Source organism: Ambystoma mexicanum, chromosome 3q (genome assembly GCF_040938575.1).
Source record: "Ambystoma mexicanum isolate Mex_15411 chromosome 3q, UKY_AmexF1_1, whole genome shotgun sequence".
In the NCBI taxonomy this organism is placed as follows: domain Eukaryota; kingdom Metazoa; phylum Chordata; class Amphibia; order Caudata; family Ambystomatidae; genus Ambystoma; species Ambystoma mexicanum.
The window spans coordinates 926764377-926790191 of NC_090926.1; the positions used below are offsets into that span (position 1 = coordinate 926764377).

The following is a 25815-nucleotide window of genomic DNA, read 5'->3' on the forward strand; positions in this document are numbered from 1 at the left end:
TAATTGGATCTTTTATGATCCACAGATTGGTTTCCTTGTAAGCACGAGTGGATTTTCTCCATGCCTTTGTGCATAATGTCATTTACAACCCACTGCTGAGTGGGCATGAACGCAGGACGTTCTGTTTTTCACCACTGACCACACCAATGAGGTAAATCCACACCTAATATTCTTTGGTTTCATTTATTTACCTTATAAACCACTTACGGCATTTTTCTTTTTCTTTTTTCTTTTTTGCTATTGATATTTACCCATGATGAAACATCTACTGATTGGTATGTTTCCTTTCATTTTTTTCAATGTATGTTTCGTTTGAATTGTCACCATTATATGAATTTATGTTACATACTTGCATTTGTTATGTTATATACTTGCTTGCTGGACTTATATAATTAGACTCGCCCTGATGAAGGAAATAATTTCCGAAATGCATTGGCTTTTTTAGTCTAATACATGTGGATTGTGGCAACTGCTTCCTCACTAAGGATTATTAGTGATAGCTTTTTGTTTGAACTACTATGGATAAATCATTTTTGATATGAATCAGAAAGACTCATCTTGCTTTTTCTAAGAAGTATGGTATATTATGGATACTTGAACATATTGTCGTGAATCAGATATAAATGCGTGCCCATCTTGGGCCCCATATGAGAGCGGTTGTGTGACCCAGTATTATTACTTGGTCTCCAGCGTGTGTTGCAATTATAAGTCCGGGTGTCTCCAGACTTGTCACAGCGAGCTCCTTTTCAATTGGATGTATATTCTTTTTTGAAACATTTGATTTTTACTTGAATATTCTGAACATTTTTGAATACATTGTGGTGCCCACTCTCTTCTCTGTTTGTTTCTACATTTTTGCATGCCCATGGAATGAGGGTTTACAGGCTTGCCTACCTTTTGTGTTCCAATGTATAAGAAGATGACATATAATGCACACAAACCTTATTGACTTATTTAGCAAAGGGGATTTTTTTTATATTCTGTTAAAACACACAACAAGCTGATTCCAATATGGCTGCCGGCACTGTGTAGACGTGCCGACGGCGTTCCCCGAACCCAGTTGATGTGAGCTGCCCACCGCCCCATCAACGGACCAATTTAGGGGCTAAGGAGGTTCCTCGGGGAGTGTGCAAGAGGCGCAGAGTCGCTAGGCGCCGGTAAACAGCTTGTCTCGGACCCCGAATGCAGCGCCGTTATGAAGGGAGCCACGGCCGCGGGTGCCTCCAGCGTGAGACGTACGCAGAGAGGAGCCGCGGCCCTGAGAGGCTGAGTCGGAAGGACCCGGGAGGCTCCAGAGAGTGAAGGGGTACCGGGGAGAGATGGCCGCAACGAGGCACTGGAGGCCAGCTGCATGAGCGTGTGAGCCCACGGGAGCTGTTTTTCGGTCCGCTCCCGACCCCTTGCGCCTTAGCGAAAAGGAGTGGAACATTCGGAGGGACTGCAGCGGTGAGGAACTGCGCTGAGAGGTGCGGGGGAGGGGATAAAGGTGAAGGAGCCCCGTGGAGGAAAAGGCGCGGCGGTGCGCCGAAGGGGCCAGCGGGACTTGCTGAGCTGACGAGGGCAGCCAGGGGGCATGACACGTCCACCCGCCTTTCCTTCCTCCTGATAAGGGCCGGTGTTGTTGGCTGCCTTGCCGCGCTCGAACACCCCACAACCCGAAAGTAAGTGTAAAGGAGCAGCAGCTAGGAAGCGGGTGTGGAGGGGGAGAAGAAAAGCGGATGAATCCGGGATCCGGAAGACTAGCGGAGAGCAAGGAAGTTGCCTGGGGTGGAGAAGGAGGTCCAACCCCGGCCGGCACCCCTGACAAGCAGGAGAACTGCGCATCCCGCAGTGGAAGGTGGAGAGGTTGGGATACGCGTTGGGAGACTTTGGGACGCTGACCGCCGCGAGGTGCGACAGAGAGTGCTACGGTGTCGGGCCTGATCGCCTTGCCCGCCCCCCCCCCAGAGTGGAGTGGAACCCGGTACGAGAGCATTATAGGAGCGGCACTCCACCATGTTGCTCGAGGAGGGTCTGGAGTAGTGTCAGAGTGGACTTTCCGGGGGAGAACCCAGATCTGGCGTAATATCGGTAGTCCCAACCGTGGGTTCAAAAGGAACAGCACTTGACAATCCATCACTCCCCCCCGGCAGAACGCAGTGGACTAGACACCTGAAATTGATCCCTGTGGCAGAAAGCCCTGACCCACTGTGGCTAGAAAACCCATATCCTGCAGGCATAGAGGAGGACTGGCGTGTTGACGGGTGTCCACGGACAGCCTTCCAGGAGAGCTATTGAAGTAGGGAAGTGTGCGACATGACCACGAAAACCAAAGGAAAAGGGGGGAAAGTGGCTCAAGCTACGGGGGACATTTTGGGCACGCTCCCCTTAATCTGGCCGGTGCACACCCCGAGGGAAGGCCTGGGAACTTCACGACAGACGTCCGGGGGGGTGTTCCGACCAGGGGGTCTCGGAGGAACAGACTGTAATGTCCAGACAGGAATACCTGGGGGAGCGGCACGCCTTACAGTCGAATTTGGCAAAAACCTTTCAGGACCAATTTCAATTGATGCGAGCAGACCTGAATGAAGCCCTAGGGGAGATAAGGCAAGAGTTGCGGGAACTAGGGGAAAGGACAGACACCCTGGAAAAAGGCCTTCAAGAAGTGGACGAGGAAACTACAGCCAATAGTGAAGCCAATGAGAGATTGGACGTGGCAACATGAAATCTTGAAATCCAAATGGAAGATTTGGAAAATAGATCCCGAAGGATCAATATCAGAGTGAAAATGCTGCCGAAGTCAGTGCTAGATAAGGATTTGAAAGCGGTCATTCAGGGCATTTTTGCCGACATCCTGGATGAAGAGAGCCCTGAGAAAGTTGAGCTGGACTGAGTGCACAGAACTGGACGGGTCACTAAAGGCCAGATGGTGAGGCCTAGAGACGTTCTGGCAGCATTTGCTAGATACGCCCAGAAGGAGGCAGTTCTTGTGGCAGCTCGGCAGCGGGAGCCCATTATGTTCAATGGGCAGCAGATCGCATTATTTCAGGACCTGGCAAGCAGCACGCTCATGAAGAGGAGACAAATGGGCCCACTACTAAAAGTTCTAAACGAGAAGGATATTCGTTACAAATGGACATTCCCGTTTGGCCTACTCTTTGAATGGGAGGGGGCCCAGAAGCGTATCACATCCCTACAGGAAGGGGCTGATCTCCTTCATTTGGATTTGGAAGAAACCACACCGAGCTGAGGAGCACAGGGTGCAACTGCTCGCCCCAGGCTAAAACCCTAGGAATGGTCAACAGTAGGAGAGAAAAGGAGAAGAAGAGGTAAAGCAAGAGGCAGCAAAAAGGAAGCTCGAGTGAAGAGCGGAATGGGACTTCAACTACTCCTGAAATATGATAGCAGTAAAAGGGGTGGTGGGCCTCTGGAATTATGGGTCTGTAGAGGAGCAACCATTTTGGATACGGAAAGGGCAGGATGCCCGAGTCGGGAGTGGAGAGCAAGCGGGAAGGAGATATCCTTCCAGGAAGAGAGGGGTGGGAGGGATTAGGGATGGGGGAGGGGAAGGGACAAGGGGAAGGGGTGGACGAGTCATTCAACGAGTAGAGGGGAGAGAGGGCAGAAGCTCCTAGTAAGGTCCAAGTTTCAAGCTCTGACTTCTTAAGTGGTGAACACATAATGTGAGAGGGCTGAACTCCCCCCTAAAGAGGAAAAATCTGGAGCACTTTACGAGAAAGGAAAGACTTGATATTATGGGGCTACGGGAAACTCATCTCTTATTCAAGGACCAACGAAGGTTGAAGTTGTGGGGTTCGAGCAGATTTTCCATGCCTCGGGGGCAAAGTAAAACAAGGGGAGTGGCTTTAGCCATTAGGAACACGGTCGATTTCAGAGTTCACGCTGTAACTAGGGATAAAGAGGGGAGATTCATTGTGGTCAGGGGGAGGTATCAGGAGGCCCCTTACACGATTGCAGTTGTATATGCCCCTAACTCCGGCCAGGAGCAGTTTTTGCTGCTGATCGTGGAAGTATTAGAAGAACAACCGTGGGTGCAGATTGTTTTGATGGGTGACCTGAATATTGCTTGGGATGGGGAGAGGGACAGAAATGGTAAACGAGTAAGAGGTGGGGAGGGCAGTAATGTCGGCTGGTCTGAAGGAAAGGTTTGGTGAGCTGGGATTGAGGGATGTATGGAGAGAACTAAAGGGGGAAGTGGAGGCTACACCTTCTTATCTGGAGTCCATGGGTCACAATCCAGAATAGATTACATATGGGTCTCGGTTGGTTTAGTTGGCGGCATTCGGGAAGTGAATACGGGACCGATAGGGATAGCGGACCACAAGATAGTCTTGGCGGTTCTGGACCTGGGTAAAAGGGTGAGGGGAGTATGGGGCTGGAAGTTCCCAAGGGCAGTCCTGAGGGACCCCGAAAGTACGGAGGGGCATCGAAGAGAAGATTAGGGCTTTCTTTGCTGTGAATCGGAAGGGGGATACGGGAGAGGAGGTAAGGTGGGACGCATTTAAGGCTACTATCAGAGGGCTCCTGATTGCAGAAGCTGCTTTTCGTGCAAAACGATTGAAGGCTCTTGAGGCCCAACTAGAGTCGGAGGTCGAAGCAGCCAGACAGGCTGCGGGAATTACCCCCTCCTGGAGAGCCATGCGGGAATACAGGAAAGCGTTGAGGCAGTTAGAACTTTTGCATACCAAAAAGGCAGAGGGTGCATTATTAGTTGTGAGACAGAAATACTACGCAAAGGCGAATAAGGCAGATACGCTTTTGGCATGTCTACTTAGGGGGAAAAGGGTGAGAAATGCCATTACGGCATTGAAAGTGGGCTCTGGGGAAAAGGGTAACGAAGCAGGAAGAAATACAGGAGGCATTGGCGGGGTATTATGACTCCGTTTATGCATCCCAAAGGCCATGCAGCGAAGCGCAGGAAAGGTTTTTGCAATCCGTACACTTACGGGAAATCGAAAGAGAGACACAGGAAGCTCTTAACCGTGAAATCACAGAAGAGAAAGTTAGAGGGGTGATTACAGCCCTCTAAACAAACAAAGCCCAGGGCCCGGATGGGTACACTGCAGCCTTTTACAAATTGTTTATCACGCAGCTGGCCCCACAACTGACCTCACTATTCAATTTGTTTCGGCAGACAGGTAGAATTGCCCCGTCCATGGAGGAAGCGAAAGTGACCCTTGTCCTTAAACCACATAAAGACCCAGAAGAGAGGGCAGCCTATCGACCCATTGCCTTGATCAACATCGATGCCAAGATATATACAAAGATTCTGGCGAATAGGCTGGATGTCATTCTCCCTTTTTTGATACACCCCGATCAGGCGGGCTTCGCCAAAGGCCGGCAAACCGCAGACAATATCAGGCGGGTGGCCTATTTAGTTGAAAAGGTCCAGAGAACGAACACTCCCGCGGTCTTGGTGGCACTTGATGCGGAAAAGGCTTTTGACCGCGTGGAGTGGTCCTTTCTGTTCCGAGTAATGGAGACGATGGGCATTCGGGGGGAATTTTCGACAATGGTGCAGGCCAATTACCAAGTTCTATCCATTAGAATGATGGTGAATGGGTGAGCTTCCAGAAGGGTAAACCTACAGAGGGGAACAAAACAGGGCTGTCCGCTGTCCCCAATTCTTTAAGCGATTTATTTAGAACCGTTGTTGCAAGCGATAAGGGAAGCGTTGAGGATACGGGGTATCCAGTTTGGGGGGGGGGACAACAGAAAGTCGCAGCCTTTGCTGATGACATGTTGCTCATGTTGACGGCGCTGAGAGAATCGCTACAGGTTAGCATGTACCGGTTGGAACAATTCGGGGAGGCCTCAGGTTTAAAAATGAACGCTAACAAGTCGGAAGCCCTAAATCTAACGTTATGGGGAAGGGAACGAGATGAGCTGAAGGGGAGCACTCATCTTCTCTGGAGCCCTGGAGGGATTAGATATTTCGGGGTTGCGAATCACACCAACTCTGGGCGGGTGGTATTCAGCGAACTTCCCCCCCCTCCTTAAAGCAATCAAGAGGGATTATAAAAGGTGGAGAGGCCTTTGGGTTTCATGGTTGGGGTGGATCGCGGCGGTAAAGATGGTAACGCTCCTGCGATTGTTGTACTTATTTCAGACGATCCCGCAAACTGTTTCCTCTAGCATTTTTAAGGAATTGGGGTCCTTGACTAAAGAATTTGTATGGGAAGGGAAGAGATCTAGGGTGAGCTGTAGTTTACTGATGGCCCCCAAGAGTGAAGGAGGCTTAGCGTTACCAATCTTTCGGCGGTATTATGAGGCTACTCAGCTCCAAATCATTAGGGAATGGCTGAAGGGAGAAGAAAACCAGCAAGATAAACCCTGGGTGACAATGGATAGGGCGGTGGCCCATCGCAATCTATTGGATGTGCTTTGGCTGTATAAAGAGCATAGAACTCGGCACCTTTATGAAAGTACAATAACTAAGCTGATGGCAGATATCTGGGATACGTTGGTGGGATCCGAAGGAATCACTACGTATCCATCCCCTTTAACGCCCCCCTTTGGCAATGGGGATTTCAACCCGGGTCTGGAGAAAGGTGCATTTGCGAGATGGCAGGAGGGAGGCTGTGGGAAGCTATGTGATTTGTTTCGAGGAGGCGAACTGCTGTCCTTTGAAGAATGTAAACAGGAATTTGCTATACAAGAGAGGGAAAGACTGAGATACGCACAGATAAGACACTGGCTACTTCACCCAGGAGTCAGAAAGGCAGCTACTAGGGAACCAACGCAGTTTGAGAGATTCCTCCTGACCAACAATGGAACGAAGGCCCTCATTTCTAATATCTATAATATTTTAAATAGCTCTCATACAGATCCTCACTGGGCTTATATGCAGAAATGGGAACAGGTCCTAGGGAGAGAAATCAGTAGGGCTGAGCGGGAGAGATTGTGGAGGAGGATACCCAAACTGGCGAGAGCAACCCAATTACAGGAATCGTGGTATAAGATTCTAATGGGTTGGCACTATACCCCTGCCCGGCTCCACAGGATGTTTCCCACAAGATCGAGTAATTGTTGGAGGGGCTGCGGTCAGGCAGGTACTGCAGAACATATTTGGTGGAAGTGCCCCAAGATTGAATCTTTTTGGAGTGAGGTACAAAAGGCGCAGAGTCAGGCCTTTGGCCCGGGAGATGAATGAACTCCAGTACAGATCCTCTTGGGCATCCGTGGACCCTTGGAGGGAGGGGGAATCAGGGGAAGGGAGAAATTAAAAGTGATCCTGATTCTCGCGGCTATGATGTTAATAGCTCAGGGATGGAAGAGCCCGAGATCCCTTTGAGTCAGGGCTGGCTACGGAAAACTTGTGGCTATGGAATGGGCGTCTTATGCCATGGAGGACATTGCTGCGGATTGGGGGGAGATTTTGGGGCCGATTTATGGAACAAACGTGTGCCGAAAATCCCAGCGCAAGCAGGCGCAAGGTGGTGCAAGCGTGAGAAAGCAAGCGCACGTGCATGCGTGCGATTCAAGGAAGGCGCTGCGCTTGTTTCCCACTGGTTGTGCGCCAAATCCGTGCATGGCGCACGCGGGCGCACACGGCATCAAATGGCGTGCGCTACGCGCAGAGCAAAAGCGCACATAGCGCGGCGCACACAACAAAAGTGGGCGGAACAGTGGCCGTAACAATCGGAATGGGGAATAACGTGTGAAAAAGAAGGCGTAACTGGGGAAGTACTGCAGGGAACTACACGGAACTACCCACACGCACGCGAACAACCCGTATTCATGGATTCGAATACGGGAAACCCGTGCACGGCAAAAGATGCGCACACGCGTCAACGCGTCCGCCACACGAAGGCAGGTGGAAGCGTCCCCGCGCAGAGTATAAAAGTGCACGCAAACAACAAACACGTATATACAGCTACGATGAATGCCCCATTTGTTGCAACGCTGATCGTGGGACACCGCAGGAGGAGGAGAATAGCCAGGGCACACATTTTTTCACCACGGACAAGCCTTTTTGGGATGCCTGACGACCAGGTCTATGGCAGGTATAGGTTTCCACTCTGTATCATCCTAGACCTGGTCAGGGAGTGGGAAGATCACCTTACATCCCCCACCCTCTGCTCCTAAGCTTTGAGCCCCTTGGAGAAGGTGCTAAATGTTCTGCACGTTTTGGCCAATGGGTCTTTTCAGCGGACTACTGCCATAGTGGGGGGGTCTCACAGGCCACCCAGTCACGCTGCCTACACCAGGTCTTGGCAATCATGACAGCACGCCCCTCAGTCCGCAGGCACATATACATGCCCAGAACACCCGCAGAAAGGCAGGCCGTTGTCCAGGACTTTTACAGGGTGGCACACTTCCCCAAAGTGCTTGGTGCCATAGATTGCACCCATGTGGCCATACGTCCACCTAGGGCCACTGAGCACATCTACTGAAACCGCAAGCACTGGCATTCCATCAACGTACAGGTGGTATGCGATGCAAAGGGAATCATCACCTCTGTCTATGCAAACTACCCTGGGTCCACCCATGACAGTTTCATATACAGAATGTCCGCCCTGAGCCGGGCCCTGGAAGCTGGGCAGCATGGTGACACATGGCTCCTAGGTGAGTACAAATGCCTGTGCACATGCATGCATGTCACACACACACGCAAATACACAAACCCCAATAATCACAACCATTGTCACCTCTCCAAGGGACAGTGCCTACCCTCTGAGCAACCACATGATGACGCCAATCCGGAACCCCACCACACCACCCCAGGTAAGATACAACGCGGCCCATATTGCAACCAGGGCCATAGTGGAGTGCACATTCGGAGTGCTCATGTCACGCTTCCGCTCCCTTGACCGCTCTGGCGGGCAGCTACTCTATGCACCCCCATTAGTGTGCAGGACCATTGTGGCAGCAAGTGTCCTCCACAATGTTGCAACACGGCAGGGCATACTGGTGGACATGGTGGTGCCCCCACATCCCCAACCACAGGCACAGGCGCTGCCCATGGGAGGGGATAGGGCACGTGGTGAGGCAGCCCGGTCCCAGCTTGTGGCCACATTTTTCACCTAAACTCCCAACCCTGCAGAGTGCACACAGGCCTGGCACATACCAGGTGACAATCGATGATGACAAAGCGACAGTCAACTGTCACAACCTTACCACCCTAAGATTGTGGCCATGGAATTGCCACATTGTGTGCATCCCTAGCTACTTAAACACAAGCAATCCTGTTGACCAAAGGCACACATGCAAGGTGTGAATCACACAGACCTGCAAAACAGGCCATGACTATCAATGGTATGTCACTCAAACCCTCCCAAACCACAACATGACATGGCAAGCAATAGCCATACACCAACACAGTACCAATAAGGTACACATTGCCATGTGAAAAATGTAAATTGGCATCAGACAATGATGCCTGACATGGAATCAGATGAAATGACTGACCAACAACCTCCCACCCAAAATAAGTCATACCCAAATGCATTCCAAAAGTTGTAGTTGTAACATAACAATGAATGCCTATCTACATGCACAATGTGCATTGCAAAATCAACACTGCAACTTCTGTGTGTCGTGTCCACCTCCTGCAACACACTGCTCAGCGCACAGCACAGTGAACAGCCATTGTGTGTGATGCACACCCTGAGCATCACATCTAAGCGACAAACTACGTCAAAAAGCAAATTAGGCATGTACAGGATCCACAATTGGTCATATAACATGTGCTGCAGGGACACAGTGGGCACCAGAAGGCAAACAGAGTGTACACGTGGACATGAAAAGGTGGTTGTACATGTAGTGGATTATAGTGCGAGTGTGTGGGTCAGTAAGGACATGCACTCAACATATGCATGTGCAATCAAGTGACCATCAGTGTCCTCTACACATCACATGTGAACATTCACCATGTGTATACCCCAGCATGTCAAACCACAACTATCCCCTCACACCTGAAAGGTAAACACAACACATGAACAGGCATTGATCAGCAGAATACATCATGTACATAGGATACCACAATTACAATGTCAGGGTGCCCATCACACTGCAGGGCAAGGCAACTATGAACAACAAAACACCCCCCCTCCCTCACAAATTACCACGACCCACTGAACAACTGCACCTGGGTTATTCAGCCTTCATCCTTTAATTTCACCTGGCCACAGGATCACCCTTCCCCTTTGTCACCATCTCCCACCTTGTGTGTAAAAAGTTGCCAGCACCCTCAGAGTCTACCTTGATTTGAAAAAGCACCAAATCCAAGAGAACTCAAAGCAGGCCAACACAGAAGCCAAGCAAATAGCCTGCAGGCAGTAAAACAAACCAGAACAGCCTCCAGTAGATGACTTGAAGTATCAGTACGCCACAAAGGCTAAGTAATACCACAATGATGTTAACAACCAAGGCAGCACAGTAAAACAATGTCACAACAGGATGTGTACCATGTGTGGTACATAGCATAGAATGATTCACCACGAATGGATGTGTACTGTCACATCTCCCGTGTACAGGCGCAGGAGTGGCACGAACCAACCACCCGTACCGTGGTCTGGGTGCCTGCAAGGTCAAACTCACACAGGCCTCTGAGACCCTGGTGGGGAAGGAGGGTCAGGGATATGCAGTCGGGACTGGCATTGGCATACTGGATAACCGGAATGATGGGCAGGAGTGGGGAGTAGGATTGACACAGGAAAGTAGGGAATGCACAAAAATGTAGTACTCACATTAACACATACACAATTAGACCAAACCTGTTCATCATGCACATAGCAGCAAATTACTCAAATGGAAGTCAAAGAGAAACTTATCTCTGGGGTAAGTGCTGGCCTCCTGCCTGCGCACTCTCAGGTCCGGTAACAGGAGCAGTTCAATGCTGCAAAGAGAGCCACAGTTAATAATGTGTGCGTGCCCAAAACCACATATGCCCCAAAGTATCAAACTACTCTACAAACAGACAATCTTGTGTGGATGCTTCGTACCCATACGTAACATTACCCCTGTGATGGTTCATACACAGTCAATGCAGTAAGTCAGGTGCCGCTGGGTGCGTGGCAAATGGAACACCAATGTGTCACGATTCACACAACATGCAATGTTCCCTGGGTAAGCAGACAGACGCATTTAGCAAGGTATGACTTCAGAACAAGTCGTGTACCACCATGACCAAAATAAAGTAGGCAGTGCATGTTTCTAATTCTACTTGGAAATTAAATGCACTGCACCCGAGTCTGTCCCTTGCTGTCTGTCCCTGTGAGCTGCTTCTCAGAACACTTCTCAGAACGCTATATGGCTAATACAAGTGCCTCAATGGCCCATGGTGGACTGGAGGGTATGTGCCACTGCCCCTGCAGGTGCCCCAGACAACTTACCCATCAACTAGCCATCAGTCCACTAACACATCTGAGCTGTATTGTGCGCTTCAACACCAATATTTGTCCAAGTTCGCCGTCAGTGCTGCTACTAAGCATGCATGTGCAACTGGCCTGGTGGAAGGTTTGCTGTGTTGTGACCCCCCTGTGCTGCTCACCTTGCCTGGAGTCCCTTGAAACACATCAGCAGTTTTTGGATGTATGATCGCAATCCCTGTGCCTCTGCTTGCGCACACATGCGCATGTCGGCACCACCAAATGTGTCCAGATTCCAGACGTCCAATGGCCCATGTCTGCTGGCAAAGGTGGTCTGGAGGCTCATCCCCCTGCAGAAAGGCCATGAATCACATGATTAATGCTTTAGATTCATCTGTGTGTGTCTCTTCAAGAATTTCATGACTGCACCATGTCAGAGACGTACATCAGAAATCACACCATCAGTCCGTCTTTCACAGCCAAAGTGTGGAACACACTATCTACGGCACATGTACAGTAAAGATAAGAAACATACTACACAATGCATAGCAATGAATGTACACATGAATCATGAAACACCCCATCTAGCAAAAGAAGAACAGTGGTCAATTACACCCCAATCATCCCCACTAGGGGTGTTAACACAAGTTCCACAGCAGCAGACATGCCACATATATGACAGTCCAAAGCCCTTGTGTAATAGACTGTTACACCGAACCATCCTTGCGAGCCCATGGATAAGGGAAGCAGGAGTGGCATATGTGAGTCAAGGACCCCAAGCAGCAAACACATACACAAGACAGGCTTGAAGGTCTCAGCTGGAACAGACAGTGGATGCTTTCAAAAGCCACAAAGCACCACACCGTCACATGAAAGCACAATAGACAAGCAATTTTAAACTATATTAACTAATTACACTAACTATGAAAAACCTATATTACCTAATTAAACTAACTATCAAACAGAAACTTAACTAACTAAACTAAAAGAAAAAGAAGAAATGGCCACATACGACCCGGGGGGGGCACCCAGGAGGGGGGAGGTACAGGGTGCTGCTCAAAACCCACATGCTATGATGCTGAGGAAAGAAAAAAACCTCCATGGGCTCAACGCCTGCACAGCCTGACCTATGTGGGAGATAGATTGTGGTCCGAGTCTGGCTCTTCCTGGAAAGGAGGACGTGGCACAGGAGCATGACCACGCCTAGCTGCAGCTTGCCCCTTGTCGGCAGCAAGTCTGCCGGACGGGTGAGCCTGGCTCTGTGTGGCGATGACACGTAGGTCTGCTTGCAGAACCTCCCGTGATACACGTGTTTCCTCTTGCAAGGTAGCACGTGTAACATGGAGTTCCTCCTGCAAGGCCTGGCTGGACAACCGTTGCACCTCCCGGCAAGCATGTAGCTCAGCCGAGATGGTACGCTCAAGCTGTGCAAACCTCTCCTCTGCCCGCTCCCTCTGGGACATCAGAAGGACACCCAGAGTGGATCTGAGGGAAGCATACTCCTCCCTCAGGGCCTCCATGTGTGCCTCTGCGTGAGCAGCAATTGCTTGACGCAGAGACGACATTTCAGCCTGGCATGCCCTGTCTGAGGCCGCCGTGCCCAGCCTGAGCAAGCGGGCCGTGGACCGTGCCGCCTGCTGCTGGAGAAGCACCTGCCTAACAGGGGGGAGCACGGATCGGGCCACACGCTCCATGCTCTCAGCGATGTTCTCCATTGCTGCCCACTGGTGTTCAGAATTGGCAGTCATGTCTTGCTCCCACTCAGTATACAGCGGTTGCGCGTGGCGACCGCGTTGCTGAGCTTGACCCCTGCGGGACCCAAGGACAGGGTGTCCTTGTTGTGTTGGCACCGCCCGCAGCTGCACGACTACATGCCCCCATTGACTTGATGTCCCAGGCACATCAGTGACTGGTGTGGAGGGTGACCCTGCGTCCCGATCCATCACGGGCGGAGGTACCAAGACTGTCTGACCCCTCAGTGCAGGTGTCGCGGACAGAGGAGTGTCCACATCAGAATCGCTCACCCCTGACATATGGACCTGATGCTCATCCAACTCGACATGGTCGTCAGAGTGTTCATCAGGGCTGGACTCATAGGCAGCCAGAGACAAGATGGACTGTAGCACTTGGGGGTTTTCGTGGCCTACCACCCCACGACCCCCACTTGTGCTGGGTTGATGTAGTGATAATAACCCTGTGCCTGGCATGACAACACCATCCTCCGGCTCCATTGTGTCATCATCTGAAAAATAGAGAGAAAAAAGGTCACTACACATGTTAGAAGCACACAACACACACACACACCGACACCAAACACATCAGGCAGACATGTGACACACAAAATAGAACATGGCATGCATGCTGGGTCAACTTGAAATTGCTTCTGTGATTAGACCTGTGGAAAGGTGGCAGTTTGCACTGAAGTGGGTCTGTGCAGTGCAGCAAATATGTATGTTACTCACTATCTACATGTACAAGGACTTCATGGTGTGTGTCAGAAAATGTGAAGGCAGTGCAAGGTCAACTTCAGGCATCACGTGCAATGTGCATTCAATGGGTAGCATGTCTGCAAGCAACCCCCCCCCCCCCAAGTGCAAAAGCAGGAATGCCTAGCATGGTATCAAAAGGCTGACCATAGACCTCTGTATTGACAGACAGTGTTGACTAGCATCAACAGCATCATGTGAGTCAAGTGACAACACAGCAAATGATGATGGGACAGTAAGCAGGACAAATGATGTAACCTCTGGAGTACACCCACGTGTGAAGAAGACACTATACCAGTTGGACAGAGTCATTGGCCATTAAACAGGCTGAGGCCTGTGACCCACACAGATTGTCAGACCCTAAACATGTGTGCAACGCAGTACTGAGCCACAGTTGACATGGGAAGGCAGATGAAATGCCATGCAATGTAGGTCATCCAGGACTTGTATTACAGTGATCATCCAGTCATGGACACATAGGGGCATGTGGGGAATGCACATGGAGCATGAATGGGCACTCATGTCCCTGCGGGGCATCTGACCTCTGCACAGTCCAAGTGAGACACCCTGCATCAAGTCCTAAGGATGCACCACACAGCATATGTCTGGCAGATTGGCCGCTGGATGTTAGCATGTACACAGGAGGCATGAACAGGGAAATACCCAATGGCAATATTGTAGCAGACCAGTGCTAAGGTGGAATTGGGGTGCAGAGCGGGGGGTAGAGGGGCAAGGGAGCATGCCTACATTGAGTACCCGCTTGCAGGCAGAGGACACATGCACGTCAGTCATGCTATGCATATTCCCTGGGCTGAGAGGAAGGTCACCCACGCTACATGCAGAAGGGCCAGTGAGCTGGAACATGGACCGGAGGGGCATACTGGTAACCAGCATGTGAGTAGAGTGCAATAGTTTTGTTGCGGACAGTCCCCATCTGCTCCTCATATCCACCATCCAGCAGAGTAGACATGCATCAGGGAAGCATTGCATTACTTGCACATCAGAACCATGTACACGTGACATGTAGTGGCAGTCATGCACAACACATCACACAAGTAAAACACACACGTCCTCAACAAACACGCATCAACACTCACTGGACTGGGCATCAAAGTCCGGCATCTCTCCCACTCCTTCGACCGATTCAGATGGTATGAACTCTGCAACGGTCTTCCTCAGTCTTCCTCCTCTGGTGCAGGCCAACTGCCAGTCACCAGAGTCAAGTTGTAATTTGAGGCACGCTTAGCCTTAGCACTGCGTTTGAGGTCATTCCAACGCTTTTCGCACTCTTGCGCCGTGCGCACCTCATGGCTAAATGCACTCACATGTTCCTCAACTTGCTTCCAGTGGGTATCACGGTGGGCAGCCGTAGTCTGACAATTAGCACCCACTAGCATGCCACAGCTGTGGTCCCGCACGTAGTCCACGAGGAAGTACAGTTCCTGTTTGCAGAAAGGCTTCTTCCTCGACGTGCAGGAGGTCGTGGCTGTGTGTGGGGTCCCAGCCTGTGCTGCAGGTGCAACCTTCCTCCTCTTGGATTGTGGCACAGACCCTGGCTGGCTAATGCCGCCCTGATCAGTATGGCCAGTGGGTTCGGTGGATTGAGCCAAGGGAGTGGCAGGTGGAGGGATGACCAAAGGCCTGACTTGTGTCAGTGGCAGCTGGGTGCCCTCTAATGGACCCTGCGCAGCAACATCCGCTGTGGCAGGGTCATTGACCGCAACTGTCCTGGTTGACAGACTCACAACCGGGGTGTTGTTGGGTGCATCTGTCCCTGCACTTGCCAACACTTGGCCGTTCGGGGCAGCAGATGACATAACTGCCCCAGGGACACATGTCTTGGTCAGGGCAGCCCTGCGTGCCCCCACGGTTTCCATCCTGGCCTGTTGGAAATCTTCCAAGGGCTCTTCAAGTGCCAACGCAGCCTGCGCTGGCAGACCCTGAGCCTGGGTGGTGGTGTCCACAGCTGCACCTGCAGCTACCACTACCCTTGGGCAGGTGGTAGTCGATGAAACGGACTGCCGGGTTACACGGGCGCCAGTGCCAGATGCAGAAGCTGCATCTCCCGGAACCACAGGGGGTAGTGGCATGACTGCACTGACACATGGCACAACATCGTGCTCAAGTGGCGCACCCCTGCCTCTTCCCCCTCTGCGGCCACCCTGGACACCCTGGAGTCCCCCTACTCCCTGGTTACCCCGGCCATGTCCCCGACCACACCCGCCACGAGGAGGACGCCCAGCTGAGGCACCCCTCACCTTTGGTGGCCTCCCAACCATGGCACAGATGTAGTAGTGCCGGCACAGATGGAGTAGTGCCAATGGGAGGTGTACACCACAATTGACCTGGGCAATTGGGGTGAAGGGGGTGGAATGCAAGATGTTAACACCCCCCCTGCACCTGCAAGGCTGTATGTGACCCCGGTGATCTAGTGACAGGTCACACAACGCTCAGGCACCCCAAAACTGCAGTAAAACCGTGCACGCAACCCTTCAGCCTACGTGCGTGGAATCAACCTCCCGCAGTACGCGGTGGCACCCAGTAACACGAAAAATGCGTACGCGTCGGACACGCAGGCTCCTATGACCTCGTAAATGGGTGCGATACACAGGGGCACCCACAGTGGGAAAAATAGCGTGCGCGACTCACCGTCTGACTAGCGCGATGCAGAAAAACACGCGTAGCCAATACCCCTGCCAAAAGAAGTGATACGTCCTTGATAGCTGTGAAGTTGTGATGGCGCGCGAAAAAAAAACACGAAGCAGTAACACACGTCGGTCTCCACGAAAAGCACGTACAGTGCACTGATGACACCGCTCAACATTAACCCGTCTTGAGGGAAACGCCCGCGCGTGTCACGTCTCTTACGCGTGTAGGCCCTTTCCTCGGATTACATGCATTCACACACGGACGTGCAGTTTTTTCACGTGCGCTAAACCACTATGCCCACGTCACGAGGGAAATGCCCGCCCGCGTAACGTCACCGTTGTGAAACACTTGTGTATAGGCGCGTTACAAATACCATATCATATCATATCATATCATATCATACCGACGCACTTACGTGCTAAGGGCCTTTCCTCAAATTACACGCTAACGTGCAATTCTTTCACGTGCCAAATCACTCCGTATCAAGCTGGCCACGCGAAAACACACAGAAGACCACGCTCCTGCCCAGAAGGCCGAATTACTGCCCCCCAGAGCCCCGAGCATGCTCCCACCTGCCATCTGCTGCTCCCTGAGTGCCTGCTGTCCACGTGCCCTGCTATTTGCTGCCTGCACGTCAGCCAGGGGTGCAGTTGCTGTGACCACCGCTGCTGGAACCGAAGACTCCCGACTGGGATACCATCGCCCCACAGCCCAGCCCCAGGACCCAGTTGCCCACTCACACCTGCCTCTGGGGTTGCCATGTCGGGCACAACACCATCTGGCACCACTGGCAACCCCCAGCCAGAAAGGCAGACGGCCACCAGCTTCAGTGCCAGGGAAGTTGGTGTCCTGGTGGAGCAAGTCCTGGGGCAGTATGATGCCCTCTTTGGAAGTTCGCGCGCCGACTATGAAGGACGGACTAGGATCTGGATGGACATCGTGACTGCCATCAACGCGGAGGGGGTGGCAGTCCGCGACTTACAAAATGTCAAGAAGGGATGGGAGGACTTCAGGTCCAGGATCCTCAACAAGGCCCAGCGCCTCTCGAAGGCAGTGGATGCCAAGGGGTGCCAGGGCCACCTGTCCGACCACCAAATCAGGGTCCTGGAACGCATATGCCCAGCACTCCACATCCAGGCCCTTGAGAGGCAGACCCGTCTGGAGTCGAGCGCTAAGTGTACATGCATACTGATTGGACGCTGTGCGTGTTGTGGTGTGCCAGTAGTGTGCAGGTTGCACATGTGTTTTTGTACGGCCATGTAGGGATGTGTATGAACATGGGCGTGAGGCTGCCACATGTGAGTCCTCTCAGGTGTGAGACACATCGATGGTGTATTATGTGTTGGTAAGCATGCTGGCCAAATGCAGGTGTGGGAGCAAACATTTTTGAATTTCTGTGTATGTACGTTGGCATGGTTGTGGTGTCACACATGGATGGTGGTTCCTGCTGCATGTATCTGCACTGTGTGCATGTGCATGTGTGTGTATTTGACAAGTGTGCAACTGTGATGCAACTTGGATGCATGTGACACTGACATGTAGAAGGCTGAATGCCAGATATGACATGGATGGCGATATCATCACTGTGACAGTTGGTGGACATGTACACATGCATGTAAGTTTGGTGGCGTGTGTGCATGTGTTGTGCACTCCCGTATTTCATGTGACGTAAGGCTCACCTTCGGATGCTCATGCTGTTGTAAGTGTATGGATGGTGCTGGCTGGTGCAATATTGCTGTGGAATTGCTCATGTGTGTGAGTACAAATGACATGTGTGTTGGGGGGTGTGATGCCATGTCTGAAGTATGACACTGCCACTCATGTACAACTGTCATGTGTGTATTAGTCCATTGTACAGTGCTCTGATGCCTGTGTTTTATCTCTCCCTGTCTGCAGCGTCAACTGTTGAAGAGGGTGGAGAGGGTGCTGTGGAGCACTGCGGCAGGGATCGCACCACCAGCCGGAGACGCAAGGCCTGGGTCCCCTCCCAGATTGTCATCTCATCGGGGATTGAGGAGAATGGTGCCACGTCCCAGGCCGCAGCTGCCGAGATTAGGTCCAAGAGGCGGAGGTCGGAGGTGGACTCCTCGGCACCAGAAGGGGCAGCTGAGACCCCACAGGGTCTGACGGAGGAAGATGGCACAGAGTCATCCAGGTTGGTGGGGGGTTTGGTGGAGGAGGCTGCGGAAGGGACACACACGGGGTCTGGAGGTGGGGATTCCACTGGTGCTAGTGGTGCAGTGCAGGGGCAGGGACAGGAGGCAGCACAGGCTGCCGCGGAGGTGCCTGTGTGTAATCCTGTCCTTGATCCTGTCACTGCATCATCTGGCACCAGCAGGGATGCCTACATCCAGACCCGTTTTCAGGGAGGGGATGAGCGCACAACAACTGGCCTTCCTCTCCCTGTGGACGTGGCTATCCGGGACCGTGTTGAGCCTGTCCTGGCTGGGATAGCGTTGCGTCAACGGGGCATGCGAGGTGACCTGCAGTCTTTTCGTGGAGAGACTGCTGGTCGTCTCGCATGCCTCTTTGACCACGTTGACCTACTGGTACGGGTCACCGGTGCTGGATTGCTCCGTGTGCTGGACCTTCTTGCGACCCCCTCCTCACCTGAACCCCCTATGCGCCAGTCGTCCTCCATGCCATCTTCCCACCCATGTATCACCTGGGTACCCTGTGGAGCTGCCTCTCACCCAACGCCCAGGCTGGTGGAGGACACATCCCTGCCACAGTCGGGAGTCGGACGTCCAGCAGGGGGGGCCACCACAACAACTGCACCCCAGCCGGAGGAGGACGTGCAGGCAGCAAGAACCAGGGTGCAGGCACAGGCACAGCAGCAGCAACATGGTGGGAGCAATGATGGCTCGGGCCTTCAACATCGGAGGGGCAGTCACCGGCCAATGGGCAGGAGGACCCAGGATTTCAAGTGTCTTCCGTAGGGCAGCGGTTGGGCCACGCCATAGATGCGGAGTGGCAGCGGGCAGAAGAGGCACGGCTTTCAATGGTCAGGGCGGAGAACTCCATGCAGAGGGCCCTGAGGAGGGCCGAGTACCTCGAGGCAATTCGCAGGGAGTTGGAGGTGAACATGTTGTCGTCCCTGCAAACCCTCGGGGCCATGGAAGAGGACCGCCTCCAGGACATTGAGCGGGAGTTCGATGATGCCTTGGCCCGGGACATCCAAAAGTGAGCCGTTGCACTAGCCCGCTGCCATTGTAAATAGTTTTTAGAGTTAGGTTTCCTTTTCCGTTTCCTTTGATTTGTGGTGAATGGGCTATGCCACACACATGTGTATATAGTTTTTTTATTAGGTAGTTTCTTAGGTAGGTTTCATTTCTTTCGTTGGGCTCATGGACCCTTGACCATGGATTGTACATAGTTGGACAATGGATTTATTTGAACTTTTTATTTGATTTTGAACATGGATTAATAGATTTTTCTTTTGGACAATGGATTGTACATAGTTGGACAATGGATTATTTTGAACTTTTTCTTTTGATTTAACCATGGATCAATGGATTTTTCTTTTTACGTTTCCTTTGGATTTGCGTTGGTGGGGGGAGAGTTTTGACTATTTTTCTTTAGGATTACTTTGGATTGGTTATACTTTTCATTTACTCATCTTTGCACATGGTTTTCATTTCATGTTTGCTATTTTGTTACGCTTTCATTTCATTGCTTTATTTTTGTACATAATACATTTTCATATTTAAGTTCCATGTGTGGGATTCGCTCATTGGGTTGATGCATGTGAAAATGTGGGTTTACACAATCAATGACAACCAGTGTGTGTGTGTGACGGAAATGTGTTGATGTACATAGTTGACTTTTGGTTTGTGTCTTGAGATAGGCATGTCAGTGTGGGGTGGATTGGGAAATCATTGCGTCTCAAGAATGGGGTGGCGTGCTATGGTATTTTGGTGTAGAAGTGGGCCATGATTGTGCATCTTTACTTCATGTAGGGGGGGACACGAGTGGGGGCCTGCTGGCAGGTGCCCCTCACTGCTGGGGTGTGGTGGTGCTGGGGGACATGGGTGGGACATGAGTGGGGGCCTGCTGGCAGGTGCCCCTCACTGCTGGGGGGTGGGGGTGCTGGGGACATGAGGGGGGGCCTGCTGGCAGGTGCCCCGTCACTGCTGGGGGGTGGGGGTGCACGGGGACATGAGTGGGACATAAGTGGGGGCCTGCTGGGGGGTGGGGGTGCTGGGGGACATGAGCGGGGGCCTGCTGGCAGGTGCCCCTTACTGCTGGGGGGTGGGGGTGCTAGGGGACATGAGTGGGGGCCTGCTGGCAGGTGCCCGTCAATGGTGGGGGGCTGGGGGTGCTAGGGGACATGAGTGGGGGCCTGCTGGCAGGTGCCCGTTAATGGTGGGGGGGTTGGGTGCTGGGGGACATGAGTGGGGGCCTGCTGGCAGGTGCCCCTCACTGCTGGGGGGTGGGGGTGCTGGGGGACATGAGTGGGGGCCTGCTGGCAGGTGCCCCTCACTGCTGGGGGGTGGGGGTGCTGGGGGACATGAGTGGGACATGAGTGGGGGCCTGCTGGCAGGTGCCCCTCACTGCTGGGGGGTGGGGATGCTGGGGGACATGTGTGGGGGCCTGCTGGCAGGTGCCCCTCACTGCTGGGGGTGGAGGTGCTGGGGGACATGAGTGGGACATGAGTGGGGTCCTGCTGGCAGGTGCCCCTCGCTGCTGCTGGGGTGGGGGTGCTGGGGGACATGAGCGGGGCCTGCTGGCAGGTGACCCTCACTGCTGGGGGGTGGGGGTGCTAGGGGACATGAGTGGGGGCCTGCTGGCAGGTGCCCGTCAATGGTGGGGGGTGGGGGTGCTGGGGGACATGAGTGGGGGCCTGCTGGCAGGTGCCCCTCACTGCTGGGGGGAGGGGGAGCTGTGGGACATGAGTGGGGGCCTGCTGGCAGGTGTCCCTCACTGCTGGGGGCTGGGGCTGCTGGGGGACATGAGTGGGACATGAGTGGGGGCCTGCTGGCAGGTGCCCCTCACTGCTGGCGGGTGGGGCTGCTGGGGGACATGAGTGGGGTCCTGCTGGCAGGTGCCCCTCACTGCTGGGGGTGGGGGTGCTGGGGGACATGAGTGGGACATGAGTGGGGGACTGCTGGCAGGTGCCCCTCACTGCTGGGGGCTGGGGGTGCTGGGGGACATGAATGGGGGCCTGCTGGCAGGTTCCCGTCAATGGTGGGGTGTGGGGCTGCTGGGGGACATGAGTGGGGGCCGGCTGGCAGGTGCCCCTCACTGCTGGGGGGTGGGGCTGCTGGGGAACATGAGTGGGGCCTGCTGGCAGGTGCCCCTCACTGCTGGAGGTGGGGGTGCTGGGGGACATGAGTGGGGGCCTGCTGGCAGGTGCCCCTCACTGCTGGGGGGTGGGGGTGCTGGGGGACATGAGTGGGACATGAGTGGGGGCCTGTTGACAGGTGCCCCTCACTGCAGGCGGGTGGGGGTGCTGGGGGAATTGAGTGGGGGCCTGCTGGCAGGTGCCTGTCAATGGTGGGGGTTGGGGGTGCTGGGGGACATGAGTTGGTGATCACTAGTGCAAGGTGACATGTGGCTTGGCTGGAGGGCATGTCCATGGTGGATGGGCTGCCTGCGGGACATGACCAGGGGTGCAGGGTAGTCCCCTGTGGTGTGGGTTGCCTGCAGGGGCCGTGGAGGGGGTAGAGGGCACACCTGGGAGGACCCACACTGCCAATTCACGTGTAGGACTCCACGCGCACCCCCAAAATACACGTACCCCGCTCTGATAGCAGAATGACGTGTGAACCTTCCCACGAAACCCAGTTAGACGCGTACCCCACTCGCACAGGGCCCACCGTGTGTAAACCATACCGCAAACCCCAGAAATACACGTGCCCCGCTTGCACAGGGCCTACCGCGTGTGAAAGTCCCCGCGAACCCCAGAAATACATGTACCCCGCTCGCACAGGTCCTACCGCGTGTGAAACTCCCTGCGAACCCCAGAAATACACGTACCCCGCTCGCATAGGTCCTACCACGTGTGAAACTCCCCGTGAACCCCAGAAATACACATACCCCGCTCGCACAGGGCCTACCGCGTGTGAAACTCACTGTGAACCCCAGAAATACACGTACCCCACTCGCACAGGGCCTACCGCGTGTGAAACTTCCCACGAATGAGCGGGTTCCGTGTATTTCAAGGGGTGCGCGGGGAGTTTTACACGCGATTGGCCTAGCGCGAGCGGGGTACGTGTATTCCGAGGGGTGCACGGCGAGTTTTACATGCGTTTTCGTGGTTGGGGGGCTGTATGCTGGTCCACTGGCCTGTGCGCCATGTACTGGATTTGTGCGCTGTTCATGGCGCACAGGGCGGGGTTGGGGGCATAAGTGGCGCTGCTGCAGGGTCACTGCGCCACTCTGCGCCACGGCTGCTTAGGGATGTTAAAATCCATGAATACGCTGTGCGCCGAAATGGGTTTTGGCGCATGTGGCTGCCGCAGACTGCCGCACGCGCACACTGTGCGCCAGCCGCATGCGCCACTTGTGCGCTGAATTCTATGAATTACCCCGTATGTCTTTTCTTAAAGATAACTATAGAGTGACGTGGTGCCCGCAGCGCCTGAGACTGTTAGAGCTACAATGATGTGGAGGAACTGTCCGAAAGTAAGAAGATTTAGGTTTTGAATGCTCGTCACCTTGGGAGGTGGGTGGAGGTGGGAGGGAGTTTTTCTGCTTTTGACATGTTGTAAAGTTCAATAAAAAGAGTTTGAAAAAAAAAAAACACACAACAAAGACTTTGTGTGCACATCGCAACTTGGAGCTCTCTGGATGTCTAATGTCTCTTGACACATCTAAGGTATATGGGGCTTCTACACTTCCAAGATAAGCATCTTTCTTATGTTTGCATACATGTAAGAAACTATCACCAAGGCTTCTTTGAATACTTACTGACAATGTATTCTCTTTAGACACTGAAGTTTGGACATTCTGAACACTGTTCCATGATTGTTTCTAGGGTGAGGGAGTTTTCGGTGTTGTTGCAATTCCTTGGATTTGCTTCCTTGAGTTGTCATTTTAGCTCCCTCGTTTTTTTCTTAACGTAATACTCCATATAACATGTTATATTGCGGTACATGTAAGGTTTGTATTGAAATTAGCCTTTTGGAGCTATATTCTTGGTAATAAAAACATGTGATAACAAAAAAAAAAAAAAATCCCCACCAACACAAATACACATTAAAGAAACTCACACACCTTTACAGTTTGTTTGTTCAAAATAACCAATTAGTGATTTCAAACCAAATATGAGTTGACAAATATTTATATTGATAATACATAAATATGTGCACTATTTTTTTACTGCATCATTTCATAGATTGAAACCTGTTCGAAACTTGAATACAACAGGAGGATGATCCACAACATAAGATCAAGAATTATTCTGAAGCCGGTCCCCAGCCTGCAACATAGGAATACTGCGGACATCTGTCTAAAAGAACATAGGGAGTAGCTCACTCACTCCTCTGTCATCTTCATCAGGGGTTTTGCCATCTTGATCCTGTGATGGGCCCAGGCAGGAGGAGCCCCTTTCATAGCAATGTTTATCTATCGCCTATTTAAAATTGATCAGTTCGAGCACTACACTAATATCTACATGCAATTGCAAAGAACAAACACAAACTATGGCATGCCCTTTATTTGATGGATATTTGGAACCCATTTGTGGAAACTGCGGTATGCAAATAATAAATCCATCACTAGTATTCATGTTTGTCTAATATATTTTTTCCATTTCCTTCCTATTCTTTGTTGTTTAGAGAATGGCTTACAGGTTTTCCTATATTTTAATGATGGTGCCCATGCACGCTGATGCTTGATGACGTCATTACAGTGATGTAATTCACTTGCTTGCACCAGTAATCTGTTCTTGTCAAGAGGAGATGGGAACCCCTCTCAGCCAGGTGTGGGTGGCGTACTATTATGGAAGCCAGAGGCAGTGATACCCGAGAGGAGGAAGGTGGCACTTGAGAGGGCCCCAGTTCCTATCCTCTCCCCACGTGCCTGTATGTATGTATCTGAAAAGTATCACTTTGAATCACGCCATGTCCCTTCCTAAAAATACTAATGCTTTACATCCATTCTATTGAAGCCCACAACATCCCACCATGGTCTGGGCAGACTGCCTGCAATAGGACAGCCCACCAGAGCCTCCAGCTAAAGCCCTCCAGTCACAAGATCAGAGCGACCCTTATGGAGAGAGGAACCGATAAACAGAGCTGCAAAGACAGTATGCAGCCGCAGGGAATGCAGCAGGCCGCCTCCTATTCCCTGCACCCAGCACGAGAAAACAGCTGCCACCAAACTTACCGACCCAGATTGCTGAAAACATACTGTGGACTGGCTCCCTGAAATGAACTTACTTTGAATCTGACCGCAGCTTGGCTCCCTAACACCATGAAGAACATTTCCCAAAGAGGGCCACTATTACCCTTGCTTGGCGGACCTAGGAGCTGGGCTTTGCCTTCGTTTTATGCATCAGGATATACGTGATATCTCCCGGGTGGGAAATACAGGGCAAGATTGGACCCAGAGAAGTAGACCAATGGGAGAAGGAGGTGGAGAATAAAGCTGTGGTCATGAAAAAGGAAGGTGTGGATGTTCGGGTGAGGTCAGAAGAGGAGGAGGTGGCAGACCAAGAGACCAGAAGGAAAAAGCACAGTAGAAAGGAGTGTGGAGGTTATTTCCATAGAACGTGAGGTATTGGTTGGTCCAAGTAGTACTGTTCTGTGCTGTGTGTGTGTAAGATGGGTGAGTGTGAGTATTAGTGAAAGAGTAGAGGGTGAGTGGAAGGTTACTATGAGAGTGAAAGGAGGGTGACTGAGTAAAAGGTGCAGTGGAGTAGTAGTGGAGGTGAAAGAGGTGGTGTAGTAGTGGAGGGGAGAGTAATAGTGGAGTGGAGAGGTGAGAGAAGTGGAAAGTAGAGTGAGTAGGAAGCAGTAACATCATAGGGTGGACGTAGGTTGTAAAGAGATGCAGAAAGATAGAGGGGAGAAGTTGGGTGGAGTTGAGAGACGAGAGTAGGAGAGTTCTCAAGAGATATAGGGAGAATAATGTCATGGTGTGAAAGCAAGGTGATAGGGTGGATCTTGGGTGGAAGGAACAACCCCTTAGGACTCATCCATGGATAGTGAGGGCCTACCTAGGAAGTTCCTGAGGAAGGTTAGATCGGGAAGGTGGACAAGTTTAGGCCCTCAATGACAGTGAGAAAGAATGTTGAAAGAAGACAGCAAGTAGAGGTTAATAAGCACTAGATACTAACTTGGGCACTAAGGATGACTGGGTTAAGGAGGCTATTTCTTCTTCTAGACAAGGGAGCAAGGTATGTCCCTTAGAGTGTCACCCAA

General features: G+C 52.2%; 1 protein-coding gene across 1 annotated transcript in view; it reads right to left on the reverse strand.

Moving 5' to 3' along the window:
• Window positions 1-25815, reverse strand: part of LOC138583119 (ATP-binding cassette sub-family A member 9-like) — a 2601648-nt gene that overhangs the window by 2345271 nt on the left and 230562 nt on the right. The gene's annotated exons all lie outside the window — the stretch shown is intronic.